Source organism: Balaenoptera physalus (assembly GCF_965194825.1).
Source record: "Balaenoptera physalus genome assembly, chromosome: 6".
NCBI classification, from domain to species: Eukaryota; Metazoa; Chordata; class Mammalia; order Artiodactyla; family Balaenopteridae; genus Balaenoptera; species Balaenoptera physalus.
The window spans coordinates 79,659,802-79,683,123 of record NC_138885.1 but is presented as its reverse complement, the minus strand read 5'-3'; the positions used below and the strand labels follow the sequence as shown (position 1 = coordinate 79,683,123).

The following is a 23,322-nucleotide window of genomic DNA, read 5'->3' as shown; positions in this document are numbered from 1 at the left end:
ACATCTAGACAATGTGATATTATTCAGCACGAAAAAGAAATGAACTACTAAGCCATGGAAAGACATGGAGGAACCTTAATGTATATTACTAAGTGAAAAAAGCCAATCTGAAAAAGCTACATATTGTATGATTCCAAATATATGGCATTTGCCTAGAACAGGCAAAAGTATGGAGACAGTAAAAATATCAGTGGTTACCAGGGGTTGGGGGCATAGGGGAGGAAGAGATGAATAGACAGAGCGCAGTCTATTTGGGAGGCAGTGAAAATACTCTGTATGATACCATAATGATGGATACATGTCATTATATATTGTCCAAACCCATAGAATGTGCAACAGCAAGAGTGAACCATAATGTAAACTATGGACCTTGGGTGATCATGTGTCAATGAAGGTTCATCAGCTGTAACTAATGTAACATTCTGGTCAGGGATAATGATAATGGGAGAGGCTATGCATGTGTTATGGCAGAGGAGATATGGGAAAACTCTGTACCTTTCCTTCAATTTTGCTGTGAATCTAAAACTGCTATAATAATAATAATAGTAGTAGTAGCAGTAATAATAATAATAAAATCTTAACTTAAAAACAAAAACAAATCCTGGCCTCCCTCTCTTTGACCCAAATGTCTTATGGCCAGCCTTGAGCCAAATGCCATGTTTAGAGAAATGTAACTTTCTGACTGACCAGGTTTGATTCACAAATTTACTCCCAGATATCTGGTTGGTATCAGCACTATCTGAAATGTGTGATCTGACTGGCAGGGCTGGGAGTAGAGTGAGACAAGTGAGACACTTGCCTCAGGCACAAAATTTGAAGGGACATAAACAAACTCAGTAACCAAGATAAATATATTGTAATGGAGTATTTTTTTAAATCAAAAATAAAGCAAATATCCATGATGAAAATATAAAATTTTTTTAAAGACAGGGTCAGTAACTGAGCCATATTGTTATTTGAGGCAAAAGGAAAAACCAATAATACTGATGATTTACAAGAAATATAAAGATGGTTCAAATGCAATTGTTGTTTAATGTAATGAAAAAATATTAACAAAAATTATAAGCCAAATTATCATTTTCAATAGATAAAGAAAAATCATTTGATTAAATTTGATACTTGTTTTATGATTAAAAACTTTAGCAAATTAAGGAGAAGAGACCTTCCTTAATCTGGTAAAGGATATCTACCAAAAAACATATAATACTTCGGGGTAAAATTTTAGAAACATATTCGTTAAACTCAGGAACAGGAGCAAGATGCTCTCTATTACCATTGCTATTAACATATCCAGGCTGTCTTAGTTTTACAGTCAAAGCAAAAAGACAAGAAGCAGAAATTAGGTATAAATATTACCATGATATTACAGTTATTTGCATATAATATGCTTGTCATAATTGAAAATCCAAGAGAATCTAAAACAACAGAACACTGGAGTTCAGCAAGATTACTTTATGCAATTTTAACATATGAAATCGATAGTATTTCTGTAGGCTAAACAGGAAAATAGCAATAAAATTAAAAATAAATTAAAAAAAAGAAAAACAGAAAATACATACTAGTGACAATAGAACAAAAACCTTAATATACTTAACAGTAAATCCCACAAAAGATGTGTAAATGACTTTTAGAGAAAAACCCCACAGAAAAATTCAATATGTTATTGAGGGACATAAAAAAACTAAATACCTTTCCATTTATTGTAACCCTTATAATTAGTATTTGCAGAGAAAGAACAGAATAAGAACACTAGATTATGAAGAAAAAACACTAAAATACAATAAACATTTTTAAAATTAAGAAATTGGAGAGAAAAGTGATGAAAATATCTAAGCTATAGAAGGAAAAAGCCATAGAAAAGGAAAATGGGATAGAAAAAAAGAGTAAGAAAATTAGGAATTCAATTCAAGAGCCCAACCTTGTTGTAACAGAAGTTCTACAAAAATAGAAGAGATAAAATTGATGGGAGGGAAATTTTATAGAACTAATAACATGTTTCCTTTATTGAAATGGGATATTGTATTCAACAAAGGAAAACCTACCCAGCACACTCCCTACACATACACACACACACACACACACACACACACGAAATTTCAAACACTACAGATGAAGAGAAAATTCTAAAGAACAGGGGAAAATGTGGAGGAACAGGTCACATACAGAGAAGCAGAAATAAAAAAAGGAATTGTGCATCTCAACGGCAAGAATGGAAGGAAGCCAGAATAAAGTTGGATGTGGAAGTCTGAGGGATGAAGAATAGCTGTTTACTTGTTGTACACATTTAGTACTAATTGATCTTTCAGTTATGTGCCTGGAGTGCTTAGCTGAAAAATAGATGTTAACTAAAATAAATGTAACGTTGTTTAAGGCTTTCACTTTCCATCAGAGGCTGTGGGGAAGAGTTCTGAAGTGTGAACTAAGAGATATTGTTTATTATACAAATACTGACACTACCTGGTGGATGAATTTGTCATCTAATTTGTTTACCCCACATTTACTCATATTTAGAAATAGTGTTTTGGACTTGACTGCTTATAAAAATTCTTCCAGTTTGGCATTTTAGAATTTTATAAAAATGTTCTCTATTTTAAAGCCTCCAACACCGATACATGGTAAGCCAAAACAAATGTGAAGATGTTCTGTGACTAAAAAACAAAAGTCAACACTGGCCAGGCTCTTCTGTTGGTAATAACCACATTCCATGTAGATTAAGGAAGTCATTTTCAGTGGTTGCTATATTCCACCAAAACTAGCCTATGTGGATGCAGCTTGCCTTACCTAAACTGACTACACCTGCAATAGATTTCCCTTTTCAGTGCCTGATTAGTCCATAAGCAACAGAAGTTTTTTATGACAAGCTTCCAAGTTACTTCTTTACAGGCGGGCCCACTCACTTTGGAAGATTCTGAATGCCTTAACATTTGGCTTTTGCTTATGATAAAGTATTTAATCTCTTTTTTAAAAATATTTATTTATTTATTATTTTTGGCTGTGTTGGGTCTTCGTTTCTGTGCGAGGGCTTTCTCTAGTTGCGGCAAGTGGGGGTCACTCTTCATCGCGGTGCGCGGGCCTCTTCACTATCGCGGCCTCTCTTGTTGCGGAGCACAGGCTCCAGACGCGCAGGCTCAGTGATTGTGGCTCACGGGCCTAGCTACTCCGCGGCATGTGGGATCTTCCCAGACCAGGGCTCGAACCCGTGTCCCCTGCATTGTCAGGCAGATTCTCAACCACTGCGCCACCAGGGAAGCCCCTTAATCTCTTTTTGTAATAATTCTTAAAAGAGCTAGCAAAATTTAGTGAAGCGTAAATTATTTCAAGTACTAAAATATTTTATTTCAATCTACAATTTATTCTAACTAATAAGTTTTAAGCAAATTCAACTGAACCAAAATTAAGCCATTTCTGTCAACACTACTGATAATTTGCTCTTCTTCATTTATCATGAGATAATATCAGCTAAGTCAGTTATGAACCTGAGTGTCTTTGGGGTTTTAATCCATATTTAATCTGTATTTTCATAAAGGGTGTAATTCCAATTTACTGACCTCTCTTTCTTAAGCTGCAGGCACTCTCAAGTTAGAAGTCAGAGGAAACTATTCAATACTTCCTTCTTAGTCAATTTTTGGAATCAGAAAGCAAGAATTTTGACCTTCAAAAGTCAATTTTTTTTTTTAACGTATCCCCCATTTTCAACAGAATGTTCTACAAAATTTGTAAATCACTCTAGGGAGATTTCCAGAGAGTTTCAAAATGCGAACAGCTGTGAGCTACCTAAACGATCCATCTTGCCAAGAAGTTTCTACTCCAGAGATGAAGAAATAAACAATTACCATTTTTTTTACTCAAAATATCTGCCACTGTTCAATGAGAAAGTTTGTGGAATTATAAAGCTAAGTATACGTTAGGAAAAATTTTATTCAATCTTTTGCATATTCTCTTTATTTTTCTCCTTCACAAGCTACACACACATACATACCATCATTTAATTGGGAAGAAAATCTTTAAAATCCAGTCAATCCCATAGTTTCTCTTTATCTACTGGCTGCCAGTAAACTGTCAGACACAAATGAAGAATATTTTAAGTATTGTAGAAGAAAAATATAAAACACCAAATCAAATGCAATAATAAACAGCATAGGATTTGGATTCAAATCAATTTGGATTTGTACTCAGTAAGCCTGACTCCCTCTTCTTTGCCTGTGAAATGATTATGAGGGTAAATGAGAGCACACATGGAAAGTATTTAGCATAGTGTTTGCTGCATCGTAAGTATCCAATAAGATGATAGCTATTGATATTAAAATATGTTGAATATTTATTATTTCCCAAAGTTTTAAAATATAGTTTGAGCTGTAACAATTATTCAAATAAATTAGGCAATTAAAAGTTAGAGTAGGAAATTTTAGGTAAATTTTGTTTGCTAAAGTAACAATTTCATAAAATGAGAAATGAGATTAAGTGGTTTTACTGTTAACAAGACTAATGGAGAAAAATGTAAAAATTTTATACTTAGAATTTTAGAAATTTTTAATAATTTGTTTTTGAGATAATTGCCTAAGAGGTGCTAATAAAATTTTTAATATGGAACATGGGTAAAAGGGATAAAAAGCAGTGAATGTTTTTATTTTTATAATGAACCTATGTAAAACTCATATTAAAATATTTAAATATATCTTGTTTCTAAGAAATTTTAAGTTTAAAAAATGATCACCATTATTCCTTGTGTCATCCTTCCAAATATTCAGAAACTTATACTATTATTCATATATGAATAGTATTGGAAATGTGTGCTTTGGATAGAAACCAGATTATAAATATATTTGAATAGAAAAATAGCCAAGCTAGTGGTGATGCTTTTTTTTTTTTAAACATCTTTATTGGAGTATAATTGCTTTACAATGGTGTGTTAGTTTCTGCTGTATCACAAAGCGAATCAGCTATACGTATACATATATCCCCATATCTCCTCCCTCTTGCATTTTCCTCTCACCCTCCTTATCTCACCCCTCTAGGTGGTCACAAAGCACCGAGCTGATCTCCCTGTGCTATGCGGCTGCTTCCCACTAGCTATCTTACATTTGATAGTGTATACATGCCCGTGCCACTCTCCCACTTCGTCCCAGCTTACCCTTCCCCCTCCCCGTGTCCTCAAGTCCATTCTCTACGTCTGCGTCTGGTGATGCTTTAATGCAAACTTTCTGAACGCTGTTCTGTGTTTTCCTATATTGCTAGTACTCATTATTTTCTTTTTCTCAGTGCAGAATCATCTAACTGAAACTCCAGTAGCTAATATCATTTGAATTATATTCCATACAGTTTTCTCCCAAAAATATCTGTAGTTTGCCAGATTAAATATTTTACTCATAATGTTGCAAAGAAGGAGGACTGGTTTGAAAACTAAACAACTTAAGTTTCAAGTTCCAGTTCTACCAATTTATCCAGTTGTGTAAACTTACTAAGATTCTATTTCCTCACCTGAAAAGTGAAAATAAAATCTTATTCAGAGTTAAAGAAAATGTCTAAAGCATATAGCATATTTCTGGAAAAATGCCAGTCATCAACAATGCTACTCGTCTTCCTCAACTTCCCTTAAAACAGAGACCACAGAAGCACTGCTAGATATTAAGTACTTAAAGATACACTAATTAATACAACTCAAAGTTGAATCTAGTTTTTATGCGTCCTTACAATTAATCCAAAAAAAGAGGGTCCTCCAACCATAGTATTTTTTTTCTGAAGAGTCACAAATACCATGAGAAATGCATTTTAAGGATACCATATATAAGGGACCATGGTTAACACTGCAGACATTAACTTCCAAATAACTTTGCAGACAGACATAGAAACATTTCCCAGGGAAAGGTTTTGTACTTGCTTACTCACGCCACCCCCACCACCCCAGTCTCACCCAGCCTCACAGAATAAAGCATAAAACTTGATTTGGAGTGCATGACCATTGCAAATAGATAAAAATACAAATTCCTTATCACAACCTACATGGCCCTACTTACTATGTCCTGATATACTCACATGGAACTCTCTTCTTGCTCACTGATCTCCAGACTCTAGGAACAATCGAGGTGCAGCACTTGAACAGGTTTTGCTTACTTGCACTAGTATTCCTACTCAACTTTGTTTGGGTTTACCACCCGTATTGAGCTGGTGCACTCATCTCCCTGTTGCTGGGAGAACTGGCTGCTAATAGCTCCCAGCTGCATCCTTCTGCAAATTGACCTCAGCTGAGAGTAGTTACTTTCCCTAGAAGTTAGGTTTCCCTCTCCCAGAGCGCTTCACACAAGGACTGGCTAAGAAGAAGCTATGAAAGACAGTCTCCTGTGCAGCAAGGGAGGACAAATCTGACAGGCAATTTATACTCCAGAGCCCTAGCCTTATGCATTAGGCCAAATCCAGATTTTACCTGAGACCACGTGCTTGCTCACCTCATTCTTCTTCCAGCCCTGCTTCATTCCCTCCCTTACTGCTTTTTCCTAAAGTCTAAAGAGCACTCCTTCAGTAAATTATGGGAACCTAAATCCTTCTCTCAAGCTCTGCTTCTGGGCCCTACGGAGAACAGACTCCTTTCTCATCCATGGAATACCTCATATTTCTTGAGTTTTAGGTTCCAGAGTAATTATTACCTTCAGAGAAAATGCTCTTCTGCAAGAAGCATGTCCTCCCTCCATCCTACCTTCCTATCCACTCAGTCCTGATGTGTTTCAGTCATTGAACATATTGCTTTTAAGCAATCGGAATATTTGAGCAATATGAGTAAAAATAAGTGTATTTCCCTAAATGTCTACCTGAGGATAGAAACTAAATTCCTTGAGAGCAGGGACCATGTCCCTATTATCCAACTTTGTACTCCCAGTATCTCTCCAAATGCTTGGTACATGGCAGATGATCAATTAATATGATGATCAGTTAACATCCAATGGATGGCTCTAGTTCAGTAAACCTTGCTTTCTGATGATACAACTGTTTAGAAAGGTAGATTTCAGGGGTAATTAATATGCCTCCAAATACTGTCTCTCAAATGTCAGCTGTATTAAGCCAGACTGGCAGGATTATAACCAATTAATCACTGATTTTTTTCCTAACACATAGTGGTAAAACAAATATTTTTCATGCTTGAATACAGTGAGGTCCTTGTTTATCAGATGTGAAAGACACTTTTCGCTCTGTTGTGAGCTTTTGAAAATCTGATTTGTATTCCTGATCAGATATGTAGGAGTTAATCCACTTTAATGTAGCCATAGGCTTCAGAGTTGTCTAGTTTTAGATCATTTCAAATATTTAAATGTATGTATGTTACATATATGTGATATGTACATTCATTGGAAGAAAAAAGGTGGTATGTCATTTTAATTTGTAATGTTTCACTTATGTTTTAACATTTATTTAATGATTGTTTGCCTTTGCATCTAAATACTGTATGAGGTACATATTCTTTTTTGCTGTATATAAAAGGATATTTTAATTGTATAGTCTACAATAAGTACCTGCCCACTATAACTCTAGTCATCATGTGCATCAGATTGTTTTCTTAGAAATCTTCGCTAGTTATTGGGATTTTTATTTAAAGAAAAAAGGACAGAATTCCATTATTATTTCACTTAAGAGAGCAACTTTGGCAATTTGAGAATGTTTAACACTAGATGGCAGGATGAGACTGTAGATACCCAACTCCTCAAAGCTAAGTATTAAAAAAAAAATGATACTTTCTCAAAGGTGTTAAGAATTCTTAGGCAAATACATTGCATTATTCTTTAATATATGCATTATATATAGTTCCACACTACTTTATATTTAAAAGCTTTCACTGTGTATGATAGAGTGATGTTAAACACAAATAAATTATTGAAAAGAAAATATAAATTGCTAATAATTTTACAAGTTATAAAAATATGACAATAGCTGAATAAAATAGTCTGTACTGGGAAAACATTCATACTATTTGGCATTCTTAGAACTTAGTAATTAAATTTTTAAGCAAAATGTAAGATGTGGTCACTTAATCAAACGTTGCTTAGGTCAACATGCATAAACACAAAATTAAATAAACCACTTATTTTCACAATGAAGATGGATTTTCAGCAAATAAGAAGCATTTCAGAATAAGTTCACAATACATATCCAGAGATGAAAAGGGCATCTTTTTCAATGCCAACTAATACTATCCTAGAAATAAGAACTATTTTAAACTCTTCTGGGAAAAGCGATTTGAGTTTCCCAGATGAATTACTCACTCTCAGTATTTAGGTACCACTTGTCAGTGCAATATGGATAAGTATAGCTAGGGTGACCATATATAATTTTTATCCAAACCAGGACACTTTTGAACATAAAAATATAAACTGGAACTGTCCTAGCAAACTGGGGCACATGATCACCCTGATTAGGGGACTTCATCCTCAGGAAGTTCATTTTGCGAGCATTTATAATTTTATTATATTTTAAAATTAATTTTTAATTAGTCCATGACATATCTCATTTGCCGGTCTTAGCTCTTAATTCTAGCAACAGTTAGCCCTTTTGAAGGAGGAGAGGCTCAAACACTCATTAATATCTATAAGAAAATATTGAGTTCCTTAGAAGATCCAAATCCATCAGAACTTCATAAGAATCAATGAAAAGAATAGGCAGGTTTGTAGCCAACTGTTACTGATATGTTGTTTGACTTTCTTGGGGAAACACATTATAAAATACTAAAAGAAATACTCTATATAAGCTAGTAAAATAGTTTTATTTATCCATATATGGACCTGATGTCATGGTACTCACTTCAAATTTAAAGTTTTCTGTTCTTTTCAAATTTGTATTTATAGTGAATATTTTAAAAACAACATTAAGATCTTGAAATGATAAATTATGTGTATAATTAGAGTGAAATCAGCCCTTTGGTTTTAATAATGGAAAATAGCATATTCACTTTCAATGGCTCAGCCATCAGAGCTGGGCCCTTCTACTAAATGCAATTCATTTAGTAATAAAATAACTTGAAAAAGCTAAGCAATTTAAGTAAAATAATAGAAGGTCAGGTCGACTTCCTTACTAGGATTTTTTTGATTTAAAGATTATAAAAATTGTGTGTTTCTCCACAAATTATTGGTTCATTTTAAACAATGCATGGTATACATAATTTAGTTGATGCATAAATTTTCTGAGTGTAAGTAATGACTTTCAGACAATTGAGAACACAGAGGAATTATTAATTCACAACATAATACCTGAAAAACTTCATAGAAACAATTTTTAAAGTTCTGTCTTGCACTCTCACCAGGGACAGTCTGTTCATAATATGTTTCATTTAAAAGTGTTTTGTTTCTTTTTTTTTTTTTTTTTTTTTTTGTGACAGAACTATGCTCCAAGGCAGTAGCCACACGAATTCAAAGTAAGTGGTCAGTTCAACCCAAACCACATTTTTGGTCTAATTTGACTAAGTTAGTCAAATAATATAAACAGTAATCCAGATATTTTGAGATAGCCTCCTCCTGAGTGTTAGTCAAAGTGCATTTCACATGGTAATTGGTACTCATTACTGGAGGACTACGGCTCTCAGGTGCCTTACACGGGACCACAAATGTAGGCACAAATCTGCATGTAGGATTCTGAAATGGGCAAGCATGACTAATTATTATTATATATTTCATTCTGCATTGTACATCATTCCTGAGTTCTATAGAAAACCTTATTGACAGTGTTCTGCCTGGTTACATCTAGACTCTGCGTTTGCAACATTGGTTGTTAATTGCAGAGAATTTGGCACTTGATTCCTCATGTGCTAGTCAATCTATGCTGTAAACAACTAGATAACAGAATTCATCCTATTTTTTTCTTAATTCCCCAACACAGCTAGTACAGTATCTAGCTCAAAATATAGGTTTGATCACTTATTAGATGATTGCAAGTGTCTTTAATCATCTGTTCTGGAAAAAAATATTTTATAAATAAAATACATAAGGCTAAATTAATATATTGATTAGTGCCTCACTGGTTAAGAATCACCTCAATGATTATTGAAATACTTTCACTTTGTTCTACTGCATTTCTTCCAAATATCTGTTGTCATGTTTCAGTGTTGAGATCCATCTTTTCACCTGTCCCTTCATACCCAGAGTGGCTCCCTGAAAGCCCTCATGCCATTTATTTCATCTGGAGTTTATAAAATGGCAACTTAGAATCTGATTAGTGGGATGCAGTTTGCCTGTTATTTCTAAATAAGGCTTTTAAATGATAACTAATAAAAATTATCCAAGGGACTTCATGGAGTACAACCGTGTGCCTGAACAATAAATTAAATATAAATACTATAACCTCTATTAGCCTTCCCATTTAGTGTAGTATTAGTAAAGGAGAAAGAGGACGTATAGTAGAGGAGAAACAGGATTGGTTTCAGATTCTTAGGACATAAGTCCAAAGCACAGATTTTTTTATTCCCTAGACTTTACTAGTGTTGGGCAAATGAAATCAATGACTCTTGAAGAAAAAATATTAGTACTTTTGCAAACTTATTGGCAAAAGTTTTAGTTTTTTATAGCTTAAATTCAAAAGCTATATTTTGAGCTCTTACTAGGAATCAGATGACATACCAAGCCTGAGAGATCAGAAGACATGGACGGTAATCATTCAGGCACATATTAAAGTCTAGTATTTGATTCTGCTCTGAATTTTAAGATGGGAACAGCAAGACGTACAATGTTTTGTCAAAGGTCACACTAGAAAGTATCAGAACCAGGACTGGAATCTCATGTCTCTTGCTCCAATCCAAGTGCTTTGTATTTCTTTTTAGTGGTTCCCTTAGTGTATTCACTCCACAGCAGAATTCAGTAAAGCTTTCACCTGGCAATATCCACGTCAGTATTCTGATTAAAGAACCACTGTTTGTGGAGTCGGTCATAATCTGCAACATTGACTTTTCTTCTCATGGGCTGAAAGAAATAACTCAAAATGAAGTACATCTCAGCAGCCTCCCAAAGCAAAGCAAAACCTAGCCCTAACTGGAAATGACAATATTCTATAAACTTGCAACCTATGGTTATTTTCTATTTCTCAATAACCAAATAGGTATAAGTTAGTTTCTTACAAGCTTTATAACTATAATTTGATAGAGATTAGTATGTATCCAATTTTTATATGTATTTATTTTTATCAACCTTGATCCTATTGATCTTAAGATCAACAATTGTGTAATAAGTTTCTTCCAAGTAATGAAAGTGTCAGCAGGAACTTACTGTTCAAAATACGTGAATTCTCTTTAATTTATGTTGCCTGGTCCTCCTTCGTTATTCTACAAGGAATATGAGAATCTCATTTTGTTCTGGAATTGCAGTAACATACCAATATCTCACTGCCTCTGATCTCAGATTTACTAAGAATTGAGTAATCATCATCATATCCTATGTGTATTTCTAAATGTTACCTAATTTGTTGATTGAAAGTGTTAAAAATATATGGATTTTAGATATTCTTTGATACCTCTCTTCTAGTTTACAGATAGAAAATTGATGCCCCGATAAGTGACTTTTAGTGCTGTTTAGGCTTCAGGAATTATTATTGTTGTTGTATCTCACACATACACCATATTGTTAAAAAAAAAGTTCATTTCAAATTTAAAACTTTCTCCCCTGATAACTTCCAATGATTTATTAAACACATTTAGAATAAACTTATGTTTTGAGGCAAAACTTTTTCTAAAACATTAAAGTATGTTACATATTTTACCTTGTTTCATAATTTAAGTCTACAAATTATCAGCATTTTTGTTAAGGCTATTTTGAGGTATAAGTGTAGTGGTATTAATTACTCTTTTATTTCATAGGTGATAATTAAGTCAAATATTTTTAAATATGTGCAATTATTTTAAATTTATAAACACATTCTCAAAAGGTTATTTTCTCTAAGATATATATTTACATATAATGAAAAATAATTATGTATGTATATGTATACACACACAATGGTTTTGGTTATGACACATACACACATATCTATGTCATGAACAAAATTTAAAAAAATGTTCAAAAACCTACAGGATAGAGTTTCATCATTTAATTGTGGAAAACTGATCAGGGAATAATAGCTCTGATTATCAGAGATCCTAATTAACAGGAGTTAGATCACAGAACTAATTATGAGGGGAAAATAGTTATTACTTTTCTGTGCTCCTTCATGAAGAAAGACATGTTAGATTAAAAAATTCCCTTGATGCTTTGTAAAGTATAATTCAACACACACACACACACACACACACACACACACACACACACACACACACACACACACTTCCTAATTCCTTTAATTCTTTGAGCAGAATACTATGTTCAGATTTCCTTCAAATCATAGGCATCTCTGTTTGACAAGTTCTCACAGAACTCAGTCAAGGTGAAATCCAGACAGCTTTTGCTGCTAACAATGTATTCATACAGCATATGATCTCTGTCTGTTCAGGCTGCTTCTTGCTCTTGTCTCAGAATAAAAAAGGAGTGCTGCTTTCCTGGGGTATGCCATTTGAGAAAGAAAGTAACCTAACACTAACTGCAGGCGGGGTCAGAGTGATGTAACAGGAAGCTCTGATGTTTCCCTTCTGCTGCTGAGCACATACAATGTGACAACCCTTCCAATCTACTCAGAACAACCCTCTCTCTCCAGCAGAGAGTGTCACCTCCTGCTTTAGATCATCAAGCTCTGCTAACTGGACCTCACCCTGCCTGCAGGGTTACACTGCAAAGCTTTCACCCTTCCCCACCTTGTCTGGGGGTACATTTCTTCTGCGGAATCTCAGAAAATCAAATTCCATCCTAAGAATATTTCACCAAGAATTTCCTTAGGAGCTGTGCTGGGTAAGTGCATTATTCAAAATAAATATATTTATTCGGAGTCGTATTCTCATGTAGTTTGACAATGTTTCTACTATAGAATTTAGTTAGTGACATTGAAATTATGTTGAAACAATTCTCATTTATTTCACATGTTAGAAAAATGAGAGTATATCTCCCCAAGATGTACACAATACCTATTACTACTAGATAATACTATGTACAGTGATATTCTAGAAAAATAAATTTAGGAAGTAATAAAACATCTAAATGGATTAAAAGGCATACTTTTGAACAAATATCTTAATCAGGGAAGAATGCTTTTTAAAATTAGCTCTACTATTAGCTAAGCTTAAATTTTGACAGCTGGAAAACATTTTTCCCCCAGGAAGAGTCTTTAAACTTTCCATATAATCAGTGTTCTAAAAAGGGGGTGAAAGTATAACTACTGATGGGGGTCTCAGAGTCTCACTCTGTAGTTGAACACGATGGAGAATTAAAAGAAAAGGAATCACTTGGATTTATTATATTTGTCTTCTATTTGCCACTCACCCTTATTTACACATACATCTCTAACTATTGAACTAATGGAATTTTCATTGTTCGCTGTTGCCAGATGTGTCTAAGTCTCTCTTTTACTAACTCTGAACTGTTTCCGCTGTATTGGATCATGGGGTGGGCAACAAAGGAAAAGAAACAACTAGGGTTGAGAAAATGTTGATATTTCTATATTAACTCTAATTTCAAAGCTCTTAAGCTAATAGAATGTGTTACTTCCATTTGTCTGGTATCCGTCTGCAAGCTTTTTCGGGGAGGGTGTGATACTGAGATAACCATGGGTAAAGAAAAGTAACAAAATATTTCCCAAATGGATATATCAGATAATGAAACAGGGAAATTAAAGTGTGTATTAAAAAAATAATTTCCAGGATAAAACTTACTGAAATGTTGAGATGAAACATCTGTTAATGCTTCTTTCAACAGTACAGACCGTCCTGGACAATTTAAGAAACTAGTATCTACTTAATAAGTTGTTGGTATAGAGACGTGACAAATTTGTTGCTAAGAAAAATTAAATGTCATATTTGGGTTCAAATTATATTAATTGACATAATTTTAATATATTTTCTTACCTAAGTGAAATTATAATCTGTAAAATATCCTTCAGTGGAGAAATCCTGTATTTAATCACCCATAATCTGGCACATTAACGGTGGACTACCAACACATTCTGAGTAATGCCTTCATAATTTTCTACTCAGTTTTTCCACAAATTTCTCCAAATAATGGAAAGTTCAATTAAGTCTTATTTTTGTGATTCTTTAAAAATATTATGGCTGGTTTCCTATCTCCTGTCATTCATTAATTGTACTGAGTTCCCTGACACATTTGTAGACATGGATAGTGTTTTTAGAATGTGACTTTGTAAATAGCCATTAGATAATTAGGGGAAGAAATGGAAAGAACACATTAAATGCCTAACCCAATGCCATGGGTTAGTAACAAAAATTAAAATAACATTGTTTTTAATTTAGATTATTTTCTTACAAAGAGGTATTACATTAATATTGTATTTTATAATAAGGAACTCCCTCAAATTCTCTAATCTTTATTTAATTGCTAGCCAAAACCCCATAATTTTCTTTAAATTATTAAAATAATTTAATTTATTTTTTGTAACTATTCTAATAGTATGGTTTATAATCTTTATTTTCAAAAAATACTGTGGAAAAACACTAGGCAACGAATATTGAGGGTCACTTGGCAAAGGTTTATTATTTGAGAAAATAATTGAAAGTTTGAAATAAGAATTCATATTATTAAATTCTACAGTTTGCTTTCTTTAATGGTAAGAGAATATCAGAGCATCAATGCATGTTTTCAGCCATTAAGAATTAATTTACTTTTCTGGATGATATTACCCTGTAGGATCATAAAATCAATATACAGAATCTAATTCCGGTTCTAAATATGTAAGATAAAAATACAGAATTGAGAAATCACATGGGTAATGTGAGCAAAAATATGTTCTACCTGCAATATTTAGATATCTTTAAGAATATGCTTTTGGTTATTGTTACAAGTTCTTTTTTCCCCAGTATATCTTGGCATATGCCAAAATATTATTTTGTTAGTTAAAATATGTAAATTTTTAGAATATATAAGAGTATTCATTCACTTTGAAAAAAATGAATAACAAAAAATTAAATAGAAATTGGAACTGGGTCTGTAATTTTAAAAACTATGTTAAATGAATGGACAAGGTATATGTACTTTACTCATTGGTGATGCCTAGGACATACTGAAGTTTAAATAGAGTCAACACCCTAGTATACTGTGAGAACCTTCACATTAACCTGTACATATTTTATCATTATTTTATGATATTTACTTCAGTAAAAAATTCAAAATAATATTAAGACAAAAGTTTACCTTATAAGCTTTATGTTAATGTGGAAAAATTCTTTGATAAACACATAAAAACTAATCAGAATTCAGTTTATAGTATTATTACATATTTCTAATTTAGATATTTGTAACCATTATAACAATATTTTGTTTTCAACCTTTAATTCCATGGTTAAAATTTGATAGTTAACTTAATTTTTAAGAATTGCCTTAGAGACTGCTATAGAACAATTAAAATAAACTTTTTAAAGATCTAAATATGCATTCACTAAACAAAACTTATTGCATACTCTATGTATGACTTTGAACACAGCTTGAAAAAATAATGGTTTTTAGAGATACCATGATAATGGTGTCAACATTTCAGAAAACAAATATATTTAAAGGACATTATTTGACATCTTTGGCTTTATTCCTTATCTTTGTTTAGGATTCAGAGAAGCTTTTAAACCATAAACATAAGATACATCATTGCAACAGTGTTAAAGACAGACAGTCAAAGAGTGTAGTATCTCTTAGTTCTTGACTTGTAGTATCTCTTAGTTCTTGACTTAGACTATCAGAGAATATACTTAAGATGGAAAATCAGTACACACCTATTTAAAAGATTTGTCTGTGTCTTGTTTTGAAGTCCATGGATGCACTATATAAATGTTTATAATTTCTTAGGAAATCTCTCTTTTTCTACCAAAGTACTACTACCATGCTGCACTATTAAATTTAAGAAATACTCTCATTTAGTATCAGAAAATGTTCTGATGCAATTAGGTGGAAAACAAATACTTAACCAGAAACACAAGGTCTATATACTAACCAGATATCTCGATCATTTTCCCATTTATTCACATGGACAATCATACCTGCCCAAATTCTTTCATCAGTAGTAGTTATGCAACTCAAAGTAACTGGATCGTTTTCACACCTTAATTTTAGTTTATCTGCTTATAAATTGGTTTATAATTTTGAAGATATATAGACTTAATTAGTGTAAAATTGAAAAAATAATATAGAATACATTTAATTGTAAAATTTGGAATATAAATATTGAACTAGTGTGATTTAAGAAAAAAGAGCATATGATTAGATATATGATAATTAAATCAACAAACCCCATTTAAATAATAGGAAATATACTTTATACCTCCTATTGCCATTCCAATTTAAATAATTTAAACTTTTTGTCCTCAATAAATCCAGATTATTATTTTCTCATGTCTAATTTGGATTATAATATTGTTCATTAAATCAGATTAGATCAAATAATCTGTATTTTTCCATATTTGAGTAAACTTAAAATCAAATTAGTTTTTTAATTTAATGTTATTTACAAAAAATGAAGAAATGGATTTTAAAGATCCAATAAAAGTCTTCTTAATGTTAAAAAATAAAATGGAATCACTCGCTGTGAACTGAGTTAGAGTCTATGTTTATTAGGTTACCAGAATTATTATCAGATGATAAGTTGCAAATACTTTCCTAGAACATGTTTCTTCCTCTTTTTCCTTTAAATTAGTTTACTTAAAAGAAACAGTATTATACAAAACTAACACAATATATTGTCGTTTGCAAAAATGGTCAAAAGAGTGTATTTACTTTTAAACATAAAAGTTTAATTAACTGCATCATATGTTTTCTACCTTATTACCAATTAAAAGGACAAAAACTCAACTCAACCCAATATAAATCTAAATGAACACTTAACCAACCCAACCCTGTGGTATTGAGGCTATTGCTTTATACTTTATTGAAGTTGTTGGATGGAGCCCAATTTTTAGTGAAATCTTATTCCTTTTAACATGGAACATATTTTTTAGATAAAAAATGTTAATATGGCATAAACTTTTGTATAAATCTGTCATTATTCCTCTATTTAGGTTTAGGTTAACCTGAACTCAATTGTGCTTCTCATAAAACCATAGTGACTTGTGAGCATGTCATTTGGTATATTAAATAGCAGTGATATAGTGAAATAGCGGCTAGCTGGTTTACAAGGTGCCCCTCTCCTTCCAGCTTGGTCAGCTGGGGGGTCATTAGCATATTCATGAACACATAAGCTTGGTTTTATCAATCAAAACTAAGATAAATTTGTCTTATATCCAAGCACTGATTTCATACATTTTGCAAATGAGCATTATTTTGAACCCATAACCATTAGTTAACCTAACACCAATTATTATGCAGATATTTGTGCATGAACCTCAATTTTGCTTCCCTTCCAAGGATAACTTGAAGGGAAAATTGGAACTTCAGTAAGTACTAGAGAAGAATAAGTAATGTTATAGCAGAAAATAAGGAGGATTAAAACTATGGGGAAAGAATGTCATCAATACAAAACTGTTGATTTTTTTTCTTAATTCTGTTATTTTCAAATGTGAGGCAAAATAGGAGACTTGCTTTTCCTTAAATAATGCAGATCTAATATTAGGGTAACATGCTTAAATATTTTATTAATCAATTTACATACGTCTTCTTTAAAAATCTATTTTCAGTGAAATTTTTTTGGTTTTAAATCTTTTTTTTTTGGACATGCCAATGTACTTTATTAGCCAAGGCAAAAAATATAACTTATGGATTCGTGTTTTAGAAATTTAGTTATAGTTGTTGTTTGAAGCAATTCCCTGGAATGGAGTACATTTTAGACAACAATCATATCACATTTAGTAAGGATATTGCTACATTTTAAATCTGTTAAACACAATTTCGTTAAACTCCCAGTTAACTAACTAAAATATCTTGGTATTATCAGGTTTACTTGGGTAAATATATTTATTGTCAGCTTTGCTTTTTGGTCCTTGACATTATTAGATAAGGATGAATTATTGGATGAAGGATGCATTATTGGATGCATCTATCTTAATACCCCTGAGACACAAAAACTTTTTAAAATTTTTTTTCTGCCTCAAACAGTAGAGTCTGCCTTCCCTGCTGCAGCATTCCCACCAGAAGTCAGCATGGGTGAATTTGTCCACACTGCACTCATACAAGATAACCCCCTTTTAAAGGGTGGCTTGCTGCTCCTGATTTAGCTAATTTCTTTGAGGGTTTGCCATGTGCTATGGACATTATTAATTACTCATGTATAAACGCATTTAATCTTCCCCAAAGCCCTAGCAAATATTATTATCTTTGTTTGCAGGTAAGAAACTCCAAAACCAAGGCACAGAACTCCTAAGTAATGTGCCAAAGGTCATATGGTTATCTTAGTTCCCCTTTCTCTTCTGTAAAATGGAAGTGATTAATCACATTGCTTTATAAGGTTTTGTGAGGAATCCAAGAAACAATACATTGAAAATGTTTAGCACAGCACTTGGCACGTAGTAGGTATTCAACACATTTTAGTGCTCATCATAAATCTTTTGTGAACAAGATTGAGGACATAACTTGTGTCTATGCAAAAGCTCATTCCAAACAATCAACATACAGACAATTAGAATACATCTTCTTCATAGGACAGGGAGAGTGAACAAGTGTGATTTGTAATCAGTTTTTAGACTGATCACACTTTGCCATCATCATATAATATGTGCCAGACAAAATAAAACTGACATTGTTAATCACCATTTCTACAGAGCTTGAGCACCTAAAACGTATCTTCATGCTAAGAATTTTAAAGGTATATTATACAGAAATTATTGTTTTTTTCTTTCTTTTACACATGAAGCCCAGTGAAGTACATGGTGTTCCCAAAGTCAAATGATATCATTGAAAAAGCTCTGATTTTAACGTACATCTACCGTGACTCTGAATCCTAACTATTTTGTTGCACTATTATATATTATCTATCATTAGATCTCTACTACTAACATTGCACAAAGTTGGATAAGCATAATGATCCACCAGATTTAAAGTCAGTTTCTTCTAACATAAGATAATAAAAGTAAGTTTATTTATGTTATGTGGATTTTGTGGAATATGGTACATTAGAGATAAATTTAGATGTTTGTCAAGAAATTTTTAGTTTTGACTACTTATAGCAGCTGTAGAAACTCAAAATTTAAAGAACATTTAGAATGATCAAATTAAACTTCATTTGTAGGGCTCCAAGTTTTTGGTGGTTATTTTCTTTTTGTAAAAATGTCTTTATTACAGGGCCTTCTTACTACTGCCTAATGGCAGACACTTATATTTTCTTATGTATTATATTTCAGAAATAAGATGAAAGAGTACTTGTGCAATAGGATAGTGAACATTCATTTAAGTTTTGGTTTAAGATAATTTATTCTAAAAATCTGTTTTTGAATATTTTATGAATTATGGTCCATATTGAGAATATAATGAAAACTACAAACTTTCTCCAGAACAAAACCAACTAACCTACATTCATAGGGACTCACATTTTGCATACAGTTGCATGAGTTTCATGGGATCTCCCTTTTTTGGATCCATTAAGAGTTCTGGATCTCATTTATGAAACTTGCTAATTAATTCAAATGACAATTTTTCTTCTGAATGAGGTAAATTATATGTATATATTTTTCAGTTACTTCAGATACTTTTATAAGTACCTATGAACTCAAAAAATAGACATGAACATCAGAAACAAATGGCTTGTAAGATTATTTCCATCAACTAGAGGGCAATACTGCAATTATTTCCATCAACTAGGGGGCAATATAATTGTAGGTAGAATCCGCAATTGGTAATTTTCTATCTCCTCTCTGTACCCTTCTCCGTTCACTATGTTTCTATACCTACACCTACACCGACACCTTTGGACCCTCCTCCAAACCAAATACTCAGCAGCTACTTTCTGGCCTCAGATAGTCAAGAGTAACATGGAAAAAAAATCTTGAAGAAAATTTCTTTCCTTATTGGGAAACCTCAGTGTTTAATCTTAAAGCTTTCCACTGATTGGAAGAGGCCCACACACATTACCAAGGGTCATCTCCTTTATTTAAAGTTGTCTGATGGTAGATGTCAGTCACATCTGCAAAATACCTTCACAGCAGCATCTAGACTAGTGTTTGATCAAACAGCTGGGCACCATAGCCTAGCCAAGTTAGCACATAAATTAACCATCATAACTAGTTAGGGGGATTCATCCATATTTACTCTTTTTTCTCCAAAATTATTTAGATTTTTAGATTTGGGAAATTCTTCAAAAATTCCTTCTGGAATGATAACTGGAGCTGTAGTGAATTCACTAGTTAAATTGACATGAACTGAGACCTTAATGTTGTCATCCAACCATGAGCATGGTTCATATTCTCTAGTTACTCAGGATTTTTTTTAGGGGGGTGGTAGGGCAGTCTGATATGGGTTTAAATGTATGTTAAAGATATATTTAAAAGAAATATATTACAATAAATGTTATAAAAATACATTATAAATGGGGGAGGGTAAAGAGAAATGATATAAGGTTTCCACTTTTTTAAGAAAAAGATAACATACACACAGGATCTTCCAGATTTGCTCTTCCTCTTATCAAGTTAAAATATGTTCTCACTGCAATATATTTTATGTGGGGAAATTTCTGTTCACACCAGCATTTAATCTTGTCAGAGAACTGTTGTAGTTTAACCCAGTGACTATGCCATTATTGATATTAGGGGTGCTAGGGTTAAACAGCATGATCTTCAGTTTAGAAAGCACTCACAATGTGCCAGCCTCTATGTTAGATGTTAAAGGTAAGACCCCGGGTCTGGACAACATCAGCTCCACCTCAGTGCAGTGTAAGACAGTGCTGATTAAAGTACCTATTAACTCTTAAGCTATACTGCTGGCCGCCACTCTATTTTTCATTTTGTTGCAAGATCAGGACTGAATGCCTTAACTAGGGTGTTTCTAAAATGACAAAACCTGATAAATCAGATATTTTCTGCATATATTTATTATATTTAAGAAACCTTGGATTATAGATTAAAAGTAGAAAAAAACCCTGAAATAAAGAACAATCTAATGGATTCTACTTAACTCACAATTGTATGTGCTTTGATATTCTGAAATATCTTCTTTTCAACTGCTTCTGACATAACTTTGACATTTTAAATTTTAACAGAAAGATTTCCTTGCATCTAAATCCACCACAAATGTCATGGTCGTGTAGCAGAAATTGTTCATTTTTTAGACAAAAAGAATGTGGTTAAAGAAAGTGATATCATTAAGAATAAAGTTTGAAGAATGTTTGGTTTCATTAATTTGAACAGGAAGGTCTTCAAATGAGATATGAGCAAGTTTTAAGGTCTAGAGCAAACTGAGAGGGATGTAATCCTTAAATGATTTTCCTAAATATTGCTTAATATTTTAATTAATTGAATTCTTCACATGAATTAACTTCCTTAATTATACACTTTCCAAAAGGATTTCCTGTACTGTGCTCCATGTTATCAGTTCAAAAATTATTAGAAGACTTACCAAGTCTTTTGATCATAAAATTAATATATGTCCATATTTAATGAACCAGATTCCAGCCTACTTCCTTCAAAATAAATATACCAAAATCAAAGAGTTTATGTTAGAGTTTTTGTATAACTCAAACATCCTTCAAAAATCCACTGATTGTGTAAGTTTCAGATTAACCCTGAAAGCTCACAGTTCACTAAGTTCTTAACTGTCACAACTCTAGTACCATAAGACACTACATATTTAAGGCTACATATTCTCAACTTTCTCAGTTATAGTACCATACATACCATAAAAGACTACATGTTAAAAACTTTTAATGTTACATGTCGTTTCTGAAGCTAGAAGCTAGAATAAGCTAAATAAATCTAGCCAATGAGATCCTAACTTAGAAATAGGAGACTCCAGCTCAGTGTGTCTTCAGAGGGTTTCGTTGAGTGTAACTATGATGTAGGTCTTGAAATAGTGTGTGCTCTAAAAAAAAAAAAAAGTTAGATTTTTACACTGAGACAACACTCTGCTCCTAATTACTCAAAATCATTTAGACTTCAAGGATTGTCCTACATCTTGGTCTATGTTTTTCTTCCACACATAACTGCATAATTTTATTATCACAAAAGGGAAACAGTCTGTAAATACAACGTGTAAGCTTTTCTATCTGGAGAGCTATCACAGTATATCAATTCCAATTTGACTAACTCCTTGGAATTAAATTTGTAGTAAACAAAGATCAGGGAATTCCCTGGCGGTCCAGTGGTTAGGACTCGCGCTTTCACTGCCGTGGGCCCAGATTCAATCCCTGGTTGGGGACTAAGATCCCGCAAACTGCATGGCGTGGCCAATAAATAATAAATATATAAATAAAACAAAGACCATTGTGTATCATATTACTTTACCAATACAAAATTATAATAGAAATTAGTGAAGGAATACTTACTTGAATGAATTGAGTAACTTTCTAAGTTTATTATGTCTTCTTTACTCTTAATCAAATACGCATCATTATAGCACCTGAATATGAAAAAAAAAAAATGCTAATAGCTCTTATTTGTGGGTGTGTATTTCCTGGATTCCGGATTTTAGTAGCTCTTCTTTCTTTTGTTGAGTCCTTCACCTCCAGACAAGTTTACTTCTTGCTAGTACTTCTGATATCAATTGGCATAAATTTAAGGGAAGGTCAACACATTATCTAAGAAAGGCTTAAAACTTATCTGAGTTCCTTTTAATGAGCATTGAATGCTTTTCTCCCAGATATCCATATGCCTAGGTCCCTCTCCTCCCTGTAGTCTTTGCTCAAGTAAAAACTTTTCTATGGGGCCTAAACTAATCACTATTTAAGATAAACCTACACCTATACCACCACAACCCTACTGTTCATCTTTAGCTATTTTAGTATGTTCTTGCTTTTTCCTATAACACCAATCACCTTGCAACAAACCATCTACTATAACTTACATATTTTCTGTTTTTATTTATTTTCTGTCCATGCAACTAACATGTAAGCTCTACAAGTACAAGCACTTCTATTTTTTTTTTACTAATATATCCTAAGCACCTAAATAAGTGCCTGCACTAGTAGGTGCTAAAGATTGCTTAATAAATGATTAAATGAATGAATATGTTTCTTTCTACCAGTCTCCACAGAAAACTAGTAACTCTGTGATTTTGTATGCAGTACACAGTAGATGTCAGAGCTGAAATTCTGAAGGTGTTAGAATCGCTACACATTGCCAAAGAGAAAATATTCAGAAGC

General features: G+C 32.7%; 1 protein-coding gene across 5 annotated transcripts in view; it reads left to right on the top strand.

Moving 5' to 3' along the window:
• Nucleotides 1–6,072: 6,072 nt before the first annotated feature.
• CALCRL (calcitonin receptor like receptor) overlaps nt 6,073–23,322 on the top strand; it is a 106,792-nt gene continuing 89,542 nt past the window's right edge. For 4 of the 5 annotated variants that reach the window (XM_082466760.1, XM_082466761.1, XM_082466762.1 and 1 more), the window contains exon 1: nt 6,075–12,842. The gene's annotated coding sequence lies outside the window, so the exon portion shown is untranslated. Of the gene's footprint in view, nt 12,843–23,322 lie in introns of all 5 variants that reach the window. The other variant, XM_082466763.1, reaches the window with a different exon arrangement.